At 35.7% G+C, this 15,126-nt stretch overlaps 1 protein-coding gene and 1 pseudogene across 1 annotated transcript in view; one reads left to right on the top strand and one right to left on the bottom strand.

Annotated features, from left to right (window-relative positions):
* Nucleotides 1-15,126, bottom strand: part of BRIP1 (BRCA1 interacting helicase 1) — a 202,466-nt gene that overhangs the window by 23,964 nt on the left and 163,376 nt on the right.
* On the top strand, nt 13,500-14,088 carry LOC125926768 (60S ribosomal protein L26-like; annotated as a pseudogene).

Genomic DNA, 15,126 nt, shown 5'->3' with positions numbered 1-15,126 from the left:
ATTTCTCAAGATCTACATATGAGTGAAAATGTGTATCTGTCAGTATTTTATCATTAAGATGTTAACTACAGGTTTGCCATAGACGCTCTTCTATTTCTGCTTTGAGGGTTTTATCATGAAAATGTGTTGGATATTGTCAAACGTTTTCCTCATCTTGAGAAGATGTATTTTATTCTACTTAATCTATTACATTGATTGATTTTAGTTGGACCAACAAAATTGGCTGGATGTTGAATCAACCTTGCATTCCCAGGATAAATTCCGCTTGGTCATTGTGTATAATCCTTTTAGTAAGTTGCTGGATTCAGTTTTCTACTTTCTCTGTTGAGGATTTTTGCATCTATACCCATAAAAGATAATGCTGTGTTTTCTTGTGACGTCTTTGGTTTTGGTAACAGGCCAATACTGGCCTCATAGACTAAGTTGATATATGTTTGTCCTTCAATTTTTCATAAGAGTTTGTAAAATACTCGTGTTAATTCTTTAAATATTTGCTAGAATTCATCAGTGAAGCCATTTGGTCCTGGGCTTTTCTTTGTGGGAAGTTTTCTGATTACTTACTATCTCTTTACTTTTACAGACCTATTCATATCTATTGTATCAGTTGCAGTAGCTTATGTTTTCCTATGAATTTGCCCATCCTTAAGTTATAAAATTTGCTGTCATCCATTATTCAAGGTGTTCTTTTATAATGCTTTATGTTTTTGTAAGGTTGGTAGTTACATCCCCTCTTTCATTCCTAATTTTAGTAATTTAAGTTCTTTCTGTTATTTTCTCTTGGTCAGTCTAGTTAAAAGTTGTTAGTTTTCTTGGTCTTTTCAAAGAACCAACTTTTGTTATCCTTATTTTTTCTACTGTATTTTCTATTCTCAATCTCCTTTATGTCCATTCTAATATCTATTATCCTTTTTGATCTGCTGGCCTTGGGCTTTGCTTGCCCTTCTTTTTCTAATTCCTTAAGTTAGGAGGTTAGATCATTGATTTCAGATCTTTCTTTTTAAAAAATATAGGCACTTACAAGTATACATTTCTCTCTGAGCAATACTTTCATTTTATCCTCAAAATTTTGGTACTGTGCTTTCACTTTCATTCGTCACATGGTACATCCTAGTTTCTCTTATTTCTTCTTGGATCCATTGGTTAAGAATGTATTAATTTCCACTTATTTATGAATTTCCTATTTCTCCTCCTGTTATTATTTCTAGTTTCATTCCACTGAAATCAGAAAAAGTACTTTCTATGATTTTAACCATTTAAAATTTACTGAAGACTTATTTTGTACCCTAACTTATAGTCTATCCTGAAGAATATGCCACATGAACCTGAGGAGGGTGGAGTGTAATAGATATACGTTAGGTTTGTAATTCTTGGTTTTAAGTGTTCAAGACTCACATTAAAAAAAAATGTTTAAGGTGCCTGGGTGGCTCAGTCATTAAGCATCTGACTTTGGTTCAGGTCATGATCTCATGGTTTGTCAGTTCAAGTCCCACATAGGGTGAGCTTGAGCCCCACTTTGGGTGAGCAAGATACCTGCTCTGGATGAGCTCGAGCCCTGCTTCGAGTGGGTCCCGCTTCTCGCTCTCTCTGCCTCTCCCCTCTCCCCCTCTGCCCTTCCTGGGATTCCCTCTCTCAAAAGCAAAAACAAAAAAAGTTGGGGTGCCTGGTTAGCTCAGTCGGTTAGGCATCCAACTTTGGCTCAAGTCATGATCTCGTAGTTGGTGAGTTTGAGCCTTGCGTTGGACTCTGTGCTGACAGCTCAAAGCCTGGAGCCCACTTCCAATTCTGTGTCTGTCTCTCTGCACCCCGCCCCCCCCCACTCACGCTCTCTCTCAAAAATAAAAACATTTAAAAAATTAAAAACAAAAAAATGTATTTATTTTGAGAGAGAGTGCAAGCTGGGGAGGGGCAGAGAGAGAGAGATATTCCCCAACAGGTTCCATGCTGTCAGAGCAGAGCCCAACATAGGGCTCAATCTCACAAACTGTGAGATTATGACCTGAGCTGAAATCAAGAGCTAGACATTTAATCAACTAAGCCACCCATGTGCCCCAAACTCACATTCTTCATTGATTTTCTAATTGTTCTATTATTGAAAGTGGGGTAATGAAGTATCCAACTATTTAACTGTTGAATTGTCTATTTCTGACAGTTTTTGCTACCGAAGATTTAGGGCCTTTTTGTTAGCTGCATATATGTGTTTAATAGTTGCATATTATTCTTGGAGTGAAAAATTTATTATTATAGACTATTTACTGTCTCTAGTAACAGTTTTTATCTTAAAGTCTAGTTTGTCTGATACTGAGTATGAGCAAACCAGCTCTCTTTTGTTTACTGTTTGCATGATATGTCTTTTCCCATCCACTTACCTTAATCCATGTGTGTGTGTGTGTGTGTGTGTGTGTGTGTGTGTGTGTGTGTTTTAACTACTGTAAAGTAGTTAAACTTAAACACTGTAAGAGTGTTTCTCTTACAGGCAGCATATAGATGGGTCATTAAAAAAATTCCATTTTGCCAATCTTTGCTTTTTGACTGTTGTGTTTAATGCATTTACATTTAATGTAACTACAGATTAAGGCAGGATTTACTTAGTTATTTCATAAATACTTTTTTTACTATTTGTTTTCTATAGGTCTAATTTTTTTTGTTCCACTGTTTTCCCATTATTGCCTTCTTCTGCATGCAATAGATATTTTTAGGTATCATGTTAATTATCTTGTCATTTCTTATTATTTTGAATTATTTTATTTGTGGTTGCTTTGAGGACAATTAACACCTTAACTTATAACAATTTAGTTTGGATTAATACCAATTTCAATAGTATACAAAAATGTTACTCCTATATAATGCTGTTCCTTCCCTCTTCATCTGTGTTATTACTGTAATATAAATTGCATCTTTATACATTGTATGCCTGTACAGAAAGGTAACAGGAGGCCAAAATGCTTATCCTAGGAAGGCCTGCATACAAGGTAGGTTTTGGTTGTTTTAAGAACTTAGGTTTCAGTAGGGTTCCAATCATTGATGGATAAGAAGGGCTCCCTGTGTCTAAAATGTTCATGCTAACAGTGATTGATGCTGACCACCCACTTTGCTTTTAAGAGGCTAAACTTTGGAGAAATGCTAGGCAGAGGCTGCCTATCTGACCAGCCCCAAATAAAAACACTGGGTGCCAAGTCTTTTGAGTTCTCCTAATTGGCAGTATCTCACACATGTCACCAAAATCACTGCTGGGGAATTAAGTGTGTCCTGTATTACTCCACTGAGAAAGGGGCCTTGGAAGCTTTGGCCTGGTTTTCCCTTGACTTTGCCCATGTGCCTATTCTCTTTGCTGATTTTGCTTTGTATTCTTTCAATGTAATAGATCTTACATATGCATGCAACTATATGATGAGTATATCCCTGCTCCTAGTGAATTACTCAAACAGTGGTGGTTTAGGGGGCCCCAAGACAATGCCTATTACCACATATTTAAAATGATTGCTTTAATGCAGTTGTTTAAAAAAAACAAATAGGATTTAAAAAGCTATAAAAATACATTTATATATATCGTTTATTTTGAGAGATGGTAAAGGAGCGGCAGAGAGAGAGAAAGAGAGAGAGAATCCCAAGCAGGCTTGATTCAGGGCTCAAACTCACGAACTATGAGATCATAACCTGAGCCGAAGTTGAACGTTTAACTGACTGAGCCACCCAGGTGCCCCATTTATATTGTTTTTTTTTTTAATATTTATCTATGAAATTACCTTTACAGATGTTCTTTATTTCTTTATATGGATGAATTACTGCCTAGTGTTTCACCATTTCAACCTGAAAAGGACTCCCTGTAGCATTTCTGGTAGTACAAGTTTTCTGGAGATTCATTCTCAGTTTTTGTTTATTTGGGAATATCTTCCTTTCTCCTTCATTTTTGAAGGATAGTTTTGTTAGATATAGACTTGGTTGACAGTCTTTTTCTTTAAATATGTCAGTCCACTGCCTTCTGCTTGCCATAGTTTCCAATAAGAATTCTAAGGTTAGTGAGTATTGAGGATGTGAGGAATATGTGAGAAATTATATTATTATATTATATTATATTATTATATTATAATTGTATTTAATTATATATAATATATAACATATATAATATATATAATTGTAAATATATTATATTATATGTGAGGAATTGTTTCTCTCCTGTTTTCTAGATTCTTTGTCTTCAGCAGTTTGACAATAACATATCTACGTAAGGATCTCTTTAATTTTTAACTACTTCAAACTTGCTGGTTCTTAGATTTGATGTTCTCCATCAAATTTGGAAAGTTTCCAGCCCTTTTTTCTTCAGCTAATCTTTCTGTTCCTTTCTCTCTTCTATCCTTCTAAAAGACTCCCAGTTGGGGCGCCTGGGTGGCTCAGTCGGTTAGGCGTCCGACTTCGGCTCAGGTCACGATCTCACAGTCCGTGAGTTCGAGCCCCGCGTCGGGCTCTGGGCTGATGGCTCGGAGCCTGGAGCCTGCTTCCGATTCTGTGTGTCTCCCTCTCTCTCTGCCCCTCCCCCGTTCATGCTCTGTCTCTCTCTGTCTCAAAAATAAATAAACGTTAAAAAAAATTTTTTTTTAAAAATAAAATAAAAAAATAAAAGACTCCCAGTATGTGTACACTGGTATATTTGATGGGGTCCTACAGGACCCTGTGACAATGATCATTATTCTTCATTCCTTTGTTTTCAATTACTCAGACTGGATAATCTCAACTGACTTACCTTTAAGTAAACTGATTCTTTCTTCTTTCTGGTCAAAACTGCTGTTGAGTCCCTCTAATGAATTTTTCATTTGTTATTGAATTTTTCAAATCCAGGATCTCCATTACTTTTTTTTAAGTTTTATTTTTTTATTTTCAGAGAGAGAGAATCCCAAGCAGGCTCCACACTGTTATTGCAGACCCTGACACAGGGCTTGATCACATGAACTGTGAGATCGTGACCTGATTCAAAACCAAGAGTTGGACGCTTAACCAATTGAGCCATCCACGTGCCTTTCCATTAAGTTCTTTTCACAAATTCTATCTTAGGGGAGGCTGGGTGGCTCAGTCATTTAAGCGTCTGACTTCAGCTCAGGTCATGAACTCACAGTTTGTGAGTTTGAGCCCTGTGTTGGGCTCTGTGCTGACAGCTCAGAGCCTGGAGCCTGCTTTGGATTCTGCCTCTGTCTCTGCCCCTCCCCTACTCACGCTTTCTCTCTCTCTCTCTCCTTTAAAAATAAATAAACATCAAAAATTCTGGGGCATCTGGGTGGCTCAGTTGGTTACGTGTCCAACATCGGCTCAGGTCATGATCTCACAGCTCGTGGGTTCGAGCCCCGCATCAGGCTCTGTGCTGACGGTGCAGAGCCTGGAGCCTGCTTCGGATTCTGTGTCTCCCTCTCTGTCCCTCCCCCAACTCGTGCTCTGTCTCTTTCTCTCTCTCTCAAAAATAAACATTAAAAAACATTAAAAAAATTATATCTTATTATTGATTCTACCTTCTTTTTAAAAATTCTATTTGGTGAGGGGCAGCTGGGTGACTCAGTTAAGCGTCCGACTCTTGGTTTCAGCTCAGGTCATGATCTCGCAGTTTCATGAGTTCAAGCCCTGTGCTGGGCTCTGTGCTGACAGTGTGGAGCCTGCTTGGGATTCTCTCTCTCTCTCTCTCTCTCTCTCTCTCTCCCCCTCCCCACTTACACTGTCTCTATCTCTCTCAAAATAAATAAACTGAAAAAAAAAATCTATTTGGGGAGACATCATTTTCATAGTTTCCTATAGTTCTTTAGACAGAATCTCCTTAGTTTTTTCACTATATTTAAAATAGCTTTACATACTAACTACCTCAGGGACACATTCTATTGATTGCTTTTTTCCCATGTGTATGGGGCAGACATTCTTTCTTTGCATGTCATAATTTTTGTTGAAAAAAGTACATTTTAAATAATACAATGTGGCAGTTGTAGAATTCTGATTCTTCCCTCTGCTCAAGGATTTTTGTTATTGTGACTTTTAAAAAAATGTTTCTTTAAAGTCTGTATTCTATCATGTGTGACCATTGCAAGATCTACTCAGTGATCAGTTAATGAGTAGACAAAATTTTCCTTAAACATCCATAACCAATATATGTCTTATTTGCCAAGAGGCTTTGTATGTCTTTTGACATGCTTTCGATCCTCAGCCAGGCAGGTGACAACTCTACCTTAGTCTTCACTTCCTGTTTCAACACAGCCAGAGGTGAGAGCACAAGGCCTTCTCAGTCTTTCTTGAGCATGTGTACATCCCTGGTTATATGCACCATTGTACAAACAGGCATGGCCCACTAGAGTCCGAGAAATACATGAGAACTTTTGAAGCGCTCTATGGAGACCTCAGTTCCTAGCTTTTCCCATTAAACTGTTTAGTTAGCTTATTATTTGCCGGAAAATTTAGTCACTGTCTCAGGATACTGTGAAATTAAACCTAATTGCCTGGGTGAACTCCTAGTCAGGTCAAATAAAGATAGCCTTGTGAATGGGGTCTTCCAAGAAATGGGGTCTCATGGAAGAGAGGTTCCATAATGACAATTCTCCAGGAATAAGATCCAGCTGCCACTGTGGCTAGCAGATTGCTTGCTTTCACCATGATTTACAACTATTATGAACTAGGAGAAAGGGAAATGGGAACTGGGCAAGTGAAAATGCCATAACACTCACAGTTCTTAATGAGATTCGGCCATTTTCATGAATGTTTCCTGGAATGCTGTAAACTGGTTAATTTACAGTTTTGAAAAAGTTGATTCTAACTATTTTGCTTATTTTCTCATTCCTTTGTTAAAGATTTTCAGAGTTCTTTTGTCATTTTTGTGCATCTAACCAAATTTGTAAATATTTTGTTACAAATATTTTCATCTAAGTTCATGACAGATATTAGTCTGTAGTTTTTCTCTTTCTTGTTTTTATATTGTCTTCATCCAGTTTTGGTAGAATAGTGCTGGCCTCATGAATTGGGAAGGGGTCTATTTTCTAGAAGAAATCATATGGAATTGGTGTTATTTCTTCTTTAAATGTTTGGTAATATTTATTAATGAACCTATCAAAGTGATTTTTTTCAAACTACAAATTAAATTTCTTTACTAGGCACAGGATTATTCAGGTTATCTATTTCATCTTGAGTGAGTTTGGTATTTTGTGGGTTTGGGGGAGTTAGTCTATTTCATATAAGTTGTTGAATGTATGCATATATTTTTTCCTCATATTATCATTTTAACATCTGTAGAGTATATAGTAATATGACCTCTTTTATTCCAAATACTGACCATTTGTGGCTTCTTTTTTTGTCAGTTTACCTAGAGGTTTATCAATTCTATTGATCTTTTTAAAATCGATTTTTTAATTTTTAGCTTCACTGATTTCCTTTATTGTTTTTTGTTTTCAAATTCATTGATTTATACTTTTATCTTTATTATTTCCTTTCTTCTGTTTGCTTTACATTTATTTTGCTCTTCTTTTCCTAGCTTAAGATAGAAGCTGAGATTATTGATTTGAGAACTTTTTTCTTTTTCAAAATAAGCATTTAATGATATAAATTTCCCACTGAGCACTGCTAAAGATGCAGCCCACATATTTGGATGTATTTTCACTTTTGATTAGCTCAAAATATTTTCTAATTTTCCTAAGACTTTCTCTTTTACCTTTCACCTATGCATTATTTAGAAGTATGTTTTTAATTAACAAGTATTCAGACATTTTTTTTTTCTGTTATGTGTTACTGATATCTAATTTAATTGTTTAATTTCATTTTGGTCAGAGAATACTATGATTTCAATTCTTTTTAAAAATGTAAACTTTGGGGCACCTTGGTGGCTGAGTAGGTTGAGCGTCCAACTCTTAATTTCAATTCAGGTCATGATCCCAGGGTCAAGCCCTGCATGGGGCTCCATGCTCAGTGTGGAGCCTGCTTAAGGTTCGTTCTCTCTCTCTCTCTCTCTCTCTCCCCAAATCGTTCTAAGATTAAAAAAAAAGTAAAGTTACTCATCCAGGATATCGTTTATACTGGTAAATGTTCCCTGTGCACTTGACAAAATATTTATTCTAATATTGTTGCACGTAGTGTTCTATAATATCTATTCAATCCAGTTGGTTAATAACATTGTTCAAGTCTTCTATATCTTTATTGGTTTTCTGTCTACTTTTAGTATCTATAACTGAGAGAGGATATAAAATCTCTAGCTATACTAGTGTATTTGTCTATTTCTCTATTCAGATCTGCCAGTAGTTCAAATATATTTTGAAGTTTGATTTTTAGGTGCATACACATTAAGGATTGTTGTATTTTATTGGCATATTAGCCTTTTCATCATCATAAGATTTTCCTTTTTAATACTCCAATAATACTCTTTGCCCTGAATTCTACTTTGTCTGATATTAATATAGTTATTCCAAAACGTTCACTTGTATTTTGAATTCTATTCTTCTTCCCAAATCTGCCTATTTACTTTTCACAGCACTCAAATAGCTGTTCCATGCATTCTGTCTAGGTTTTTAAGACAGTATGTCTCATGTGTGCTCCATCTTATCTAGAGTTGAAACCTCCAGACTACTTTTTAAAAGTTAATTTTAAGTTTGCACAGGCACCTGGGTGGCTCAGTTGGTTAAGCATCAACTTTTGGTTTCGGCTCAAGTCATGATCTCACTGTTCGTGAGATCAAGCCCTATGTCAGGGTCTGTGCTGTCAGCACAGAGTTTGGGATTCTCTCTCTCCCTCTCGCTCTCTGCCCCTCCCCCACTTCTCTCTCTCTGATTCTTTTAGTAAATAAACTCTAAAAAATAAGTAAAAGTTAATTTTAACTTTGTAAATTTTAACTTTTAACCAAATACACAAGTATAGTTTAAAAGTCAAATAATAGTATAATAGTTAGAATTAAAAAAAAAAAACAAAAAACACCCAAACAATTCTTTTTTAATCTACTCACATCCTGTCTCCAGTTCCCAATCCTCAGGGGAAAAAAAAATCCTTTAAATATGTTAGTTCTTCCACTCATTTACCTCCATGTTTCTAAATAACATTTAGAACTACTACTACTTCTTGGTTTTTAACTTTATGTAATGACTTTTCTTATACAAGATGTTCATTATCTTATATCACTGATACTTCATCATCTCTTCATTTTCCTGACAGTTATACCACAATTCTTGTGTCATCAATATTCAGTAGATTACCATTTACAGGTGAGTTATATTGTACACTACGATTATATTTTCTTTCTTGTACAAGATTTTTTGGTCTGCCTTAGAGTTAATAACTGTCTCTCTCTCTCTCTCTTTTTTTTTTTTTTGCTTAATTTTCTATGTATTCTATCATTAATTCCCAAACTTTGCCAAACTGTAAAAATTCTTCTCAATATAATTAAAATCTCCACCCTTAGAAACAAATCTAGACTGGCTACTATGGGACTGGTGCACAGCTGTCACCCCAGAGCATCCTTTCCTAATTTGAGAATTTCCTTTTCTTCTATTCTAGGTTGGAACTCCAGTTTCCTAAAACCTTGATATTCCTCTGTCTGAATTTTCTCTTATTTGATGAAGCATATCTTCCTGTAGCATCCTGAGAAAGTGTGCATTTGAAGCTAATGTTTTAAATCTTTCCATGTTGAAGACTTTATTCTATCTTGGAGCTTATTGATTGTTTGGGTTGTATAGAACTTCAATTGCAAGTCAAAACTTCCTTCAAAAATTTGAAGATAATTTAAAACTGTCTTCTAGCTTCTAATGTTGCTTTTTAAGAAGTCTCTTTCCATTGTGATTCCACGTCTTTTATAGGAGACCTCTTTGTTCCCTCAGGAAAGTTTTAGGACGTTTTCTTTATCTCAGGTACTTTGAAAGTGCATGAGGTGCTCTGTAGTTTTTCTCTTACTGGTACTTGAGTGGACCTTTTTAACCAAGAAATTATGTCCTTCAATTCTGAGTGTTTTTCTTGGATTATTTCTTTGATAGGTTTATTTCCTCTGTATTTTCTCTCGTCTCTTCATATAGGTTTCCTTTTTATCTGAAGTTGTCTCTTGAATACTGATGTTTAAATTGTTTGGTTTTTCTTTTCCATTTTCTACCTTTTTGTCATTTTGACCCAGGAAATTTTAATTTTATCTTTTAAGCCCAATTCTGCATTTAAAATTTGCTCCTATCATGTTAATGCCTAGAAATTTTTCTTACAATAAATCTGTTCTTGTTTCATGGAGGAAATGTCTTACCTCTCTATGTATATTATTGTTACATTCGTTTTGTATTTTCTTCTAGGCAGGGGTTGGCCCACAAAGAAAATCTGGTCCATACCTTGTTTTTGTACAGCTTGCAAGGTTGGAATGGTATTCACATTTTTTAAGGATTAAAGAAAAAATAAAAAAGAATATGCATGCTGACTGTACATGGCCCCCAAAACCTAAAATATACATTGTCTGCTCCTTAACAGAAAAAATTTGCCAACCTATGTTCTATTGTGCTGTTTATGTTTTCTACAAGTTCTTCCACCTTGTTTTTCTTTTGTTGGTATAGTTCTGCTGTTGTTTTTTTCTGTATTTTTCATGATGCAGACTTTCTTTGAGTATCAAATGCTGACTGGTAGCTCTGCCTACATGGCTGTGGCTTAAAAACTGGGAAGCTTTGCCAGAGTAAGGTACTCTGGTAGGAACAGGACCACTTTGATACTATTTTACTCACAAGGTAGTTAGTATCCCTAGAACTGTACTTTCCTGCCTTAGAGATGTAAGATTGATTATAAGCCTATTCAGAGCTGAGAAGAAAAGGGGGGTGGAGTTCTCACATTCAATAAACAGACTTTCTTAACCCCCATCTTTTATGCATCCTTAGCTACAGCTGGAGTTGAAGAATATATAAACTCTCTAGTATAATCTCTCCAGAGAGAGAAAATCTCAGTGGAGGAGGGAGCTGTCTACTTATAGGAACTTGCAACCAATTCTTTTGTGATTAACCCTACTTCAAATGATACTTCAGTGTCCCCACATCCTGAGTTTTTCCATGCCTGAATCTGAAGGATCTTGTTGGCTTTGCAACAGCCTTCTTTTGCCTGCTAAATCACTCAATCATTCATTTGTTCTCCAATGTTCAAAATTTGTTGACATCTCATCTGTTATTGTCCCCTCTTCCACTCTTTTTTTAACTCTGTCGTTGGACATTTTTATTCCTTTACTATCATGGAATTTTGAGAGGGGTGAAGATTAATATAAATATTTGATTTTTCCAGAAAATCTAAAAAATCTAAATTCTATATAACATTCTTTTTTGATATTAAAGTAATCCATAGGTTCTCAGGCATCACACCACAAAATTAGGCAGGAAAGGAAGATGGATACTGCCAATATTATAGAACAGTGATGAAAATCAGTGGAAAGTCAGAGTGCCACTCTATTTTTGATTCCACTTTGGTTTATTTTAAAGTGTCCTATGGTCCTAAAGGCATTTAAGTTAAAAAAAAAAAACAGTTCAGAGAAAAAGAATTTCACATTTTCTTTTTTCCATTGTTTTCATACTGCCTTGTTCAAATGAATTATGCCCACTTCAGACAAAGATTATACTTTCAGCAAAGCAGACCTTTTAGGAAACTCATAGTTCAGTTGTAACCTGGTCACAAAACCATCTGGTGCATTCCCGAAGGCTGTTATTACATTTCACGGACTTATATTACTTCAAATACTCTAACAGTCCCATGTGGGCTTAAAAAGAGGATTTAAAAAAAAAAAACCTTAATTTGTTTCTGCTTACTTTAGACCTTCTAGACTTATCCCTTATAAGAGGAATCCAGATTATAAGTACCTTTTATGTCAATCAATACACATTATGAGTTTTATCAAGTGATACAAAACACTCACTTGATTTTTAAATAGATATGTTTCTTTGTAGTAAGTTGCTACTTGTTGATACTGTTTCTCTCAAAATCAATACAATGACAGTTGGACTATCAATTTTTTAATTAATAAAATACTAAAACTATAGCATTATATGTAAATATTACAAATGTATTTTTAATGAAAATTCTAGGAAAAGTATGTTTTGAACCTTTAGAAGCTCTCTGGACAACATGGTATAGTGGCAAAAGTATCAAACCCACCATTTTCCACGAATTCAACAAGTATTTATTGAGCATCCATACCCTAAGCTGAGACACAGTTGGTTGCTAATAATGTACAAATGTGTAACACATGTTTAAGGAAGTAGGCAGATATATAAATAGGCTATTACAACACAGTAAGATATATGCTATAATAGTAATAAACTACTATGGGTTTCCTAAGGAGTAAATCCTCAGAAAAGTAAAAAGAAATTTTCATAAAGAACATAACCTTCAACTGGTTTTGATTGGTAAATATGCCAAATGAATTGTATAACTTGTATGCCAAGGCAGAGAGTAATGATGGGATATGGTATGTTTATTAGTAAAAGATTTTATGTTTAACAGTGAAAACTTCAGCACATAAAGGTAAGGTCTAAGGATGAAAAAGCAGGTCTTGAGGTTTTAAAAGTAGGTGGGGGCCAAGATGTGAAGGCTCATTTAGTAGTATGTGAGGTTAGATAAGTAATTTCATCTCTTACAACCTGTATAATATATGTAGAAAAGGTTTATAAATGACAAAGTAAATATATTTTTGCTTCAAACGATTTCTTAAAATTCAAGACACTGCCTACATTAAAGAGGAAAAATAATCAACTGAGGTAAGAATATTTATTTTCCTAAAATTAAGTATAGTGACTAAAATTCAGGAATATTAAATAATATTCAAGCTCCCATAGAAACTATTTGCTGAATATTAAAATACAAATAAAAGATGACAAAACAGGCTGATCACCAGGGAGAGACCAAGTAAGCAGATGAAATGCTTCAAGAACAATTTATAATGCAACTTGATGCCAAGTACCAATGGGATTTCTAGGCAGACAAGGGCAGCAGCTTAACCATATCAGATTAATCACAGAACTGAATCATTCAGTTTGAAGGGAAACACCTGCAGAATATCGGAAGAGGGGCACCTGGGTGGCTCAGTCGGTTAAGTGTCCAGTTTCGGCTCAGGTCCTAATCTCACAGTTTGTGAATTCAAGCCCTGCATGGGGCTCTGTGCTGACAGCTCAGAGCCTGGGGCCTGCTTTGGATTTGTGTCTCCCTCTCTCTCTGCCCCTCCCCCACTCACGCTTGGTCTCTCAAAAATGAATGTTTTTAAAAAAAAAAAAAAAATTAGGAGTGCCTGGTTGGCTCAGTCGGTTAAGTGTCTGACTTCAGCTCAGGTCATGATCTCATGGTTTGTGAGTTCAAGCCCCACGTCAGGCTCTGTGCTGACAGCTCAGAGCCTGGAGCCTGCTTCAGATTCTGTCTCCATCTCTCTCAGTCCCTTCCCCACTCACCCCTGTCTGTGTCTCCCTCTCTCTCAAAATATAAACACTAAACAAATTTTTTTTTTAATTAAAAAAAATAATGGGGTCTTCCCTTTTGAGGCCATGGCTGGAGCTACAGTGGTCCACATGAAGTTCAATCTGTTTGTGACCTCTGACCGGAGCAAGAACCATAAAAGGCATTTCAATGCACCTTCCCACATTCACAGGAAGAGTATGTCTTCCCCTCTTTCCAAGGAGCTGCAACAGAAGTACAACATTCAATCCATGCCCATCCCAAAGGATGACGAAGTACAAGTTGTGGAGGACACTACAAAGGTCAGCAAATTGGCAAAGTAGTCCAGGTTTACAGGAAGAAATATGTTATCTACATTGAACAAGTACAGCGAGGAAGGCAAATGGCACAACTGTCTATGCGGGCATCCACCCCAGCAAGGTGGTTATCACTGGACTAAAACTGGACAAAGACCACAAAAAGATCCTTGAACGCAAATCCAAATCTCGCCTAGTAGGAAAGGAAAAGGGCAAATATAAGGAAGAAACAATTGAGAAGATGCAGGAATAAAGTAATCTTACATACAATATTAAATAAAAAATGTTAAAATGGGAAAAAAAATAATGGGGAAGAAAGTGGGTGATGTGTTCTTGGGACTTAAATCCAGTTATTGTAGTCTTATGTCATTAGCTATCTGTAAATTTGAACCCAAATGCAATCTAATCTGCTTATGTGTAAATGGACTAACTAATGAACAAGATACTTGAGAAAAATTTTAATTCTGGATTTGGCTAGGTCAGATAATGGTTAGTGGTGGGTCTTCTGCCTGAAGTGAATAGATGTCAAATGGTCATGTTTTCATGATTTTATTCTTTTTTTAAATATTTATTTTTATTTGTATTTATTTTTAGAGAGAGAGCAAGCCGGGGAGAGGCAGAGAGAGAGCAAGAAAGAGAATCCCAAGCAGGGTCTGCATTGTCGGCACAGAGCCTGATGTGAGGCTTGAACTCACAAACCACGAGATCATGACCTGAACCAAAACCAAGTGGGACACTTAACCAAATGAGCCACCCAAGAGCCCCTGATGATTTTATTCTTAACCTGTGTTCTTTTATTTTAATTATCTGAGTGCCTTATAGCCTCACAGGAAAATTACATGGCTTTAACTAATAATAATTTCATAAACAGAGAATATGAAATATTAAATTATATTATTAAAAATACAAGAATTACAGTGTTTATAAATTAAACGTTGATGTCCTACAATATGAAAATTATGCTATAAAATGGTGATTTAATAACTAGTTGTACAAAACACAAATCTTAATGGACCAGAATCCTCAGAAAAGAAGTATTACAATTAAATGTTATTATTAGTTGATGTTAATTCTTTAGTACCACGAGTATAGTTTGTTTTATCTCTTCTTGAATAGTTTGCTTTATACCCATAAAATCATCAATTGGGTTCTGATGTTCACAAGGTAAAACTTTTATTGTTTGAGATAGTGAACTTCTATAAACATTTATGGAGTACCTCTTCTGTGTGACATTCATTGATCAATTATAAATCTTTACATATTTTTTAAATCCTTTATTTTTTAAGTTTGTTTATTTACTTTTGAGAGAGACAGAGAGAGCAAGTGGGGGAGGGGCAGAGAGAGGAGGACAGATGATCAGAAGCATGCTCTGTGTTGATGGCAGAGAGCCTGATGCAGGGCTTAAACTCACCAACTGTGAGATCACAACCTGAGCCAGAGCTGA

Source organism: Panthera uncia, chromosome E1, assembly GCF_023721935.1.
Source record: "Panthera uncia isolate 11264 chromosome E1, Puncia_PCG_1.0, whole genome shotgun sequence".
In the NCBI taxonomy this organism is placed as follows: domain Eukaryota; kingdom Metazoa; phylum Chordata; class Mammalia; order Carnivora; family Felidae; genus Panthera; species Panthera uncia.
This window is presented reverse-complemented; position numbering and strand designations above follow the sequence as displayed.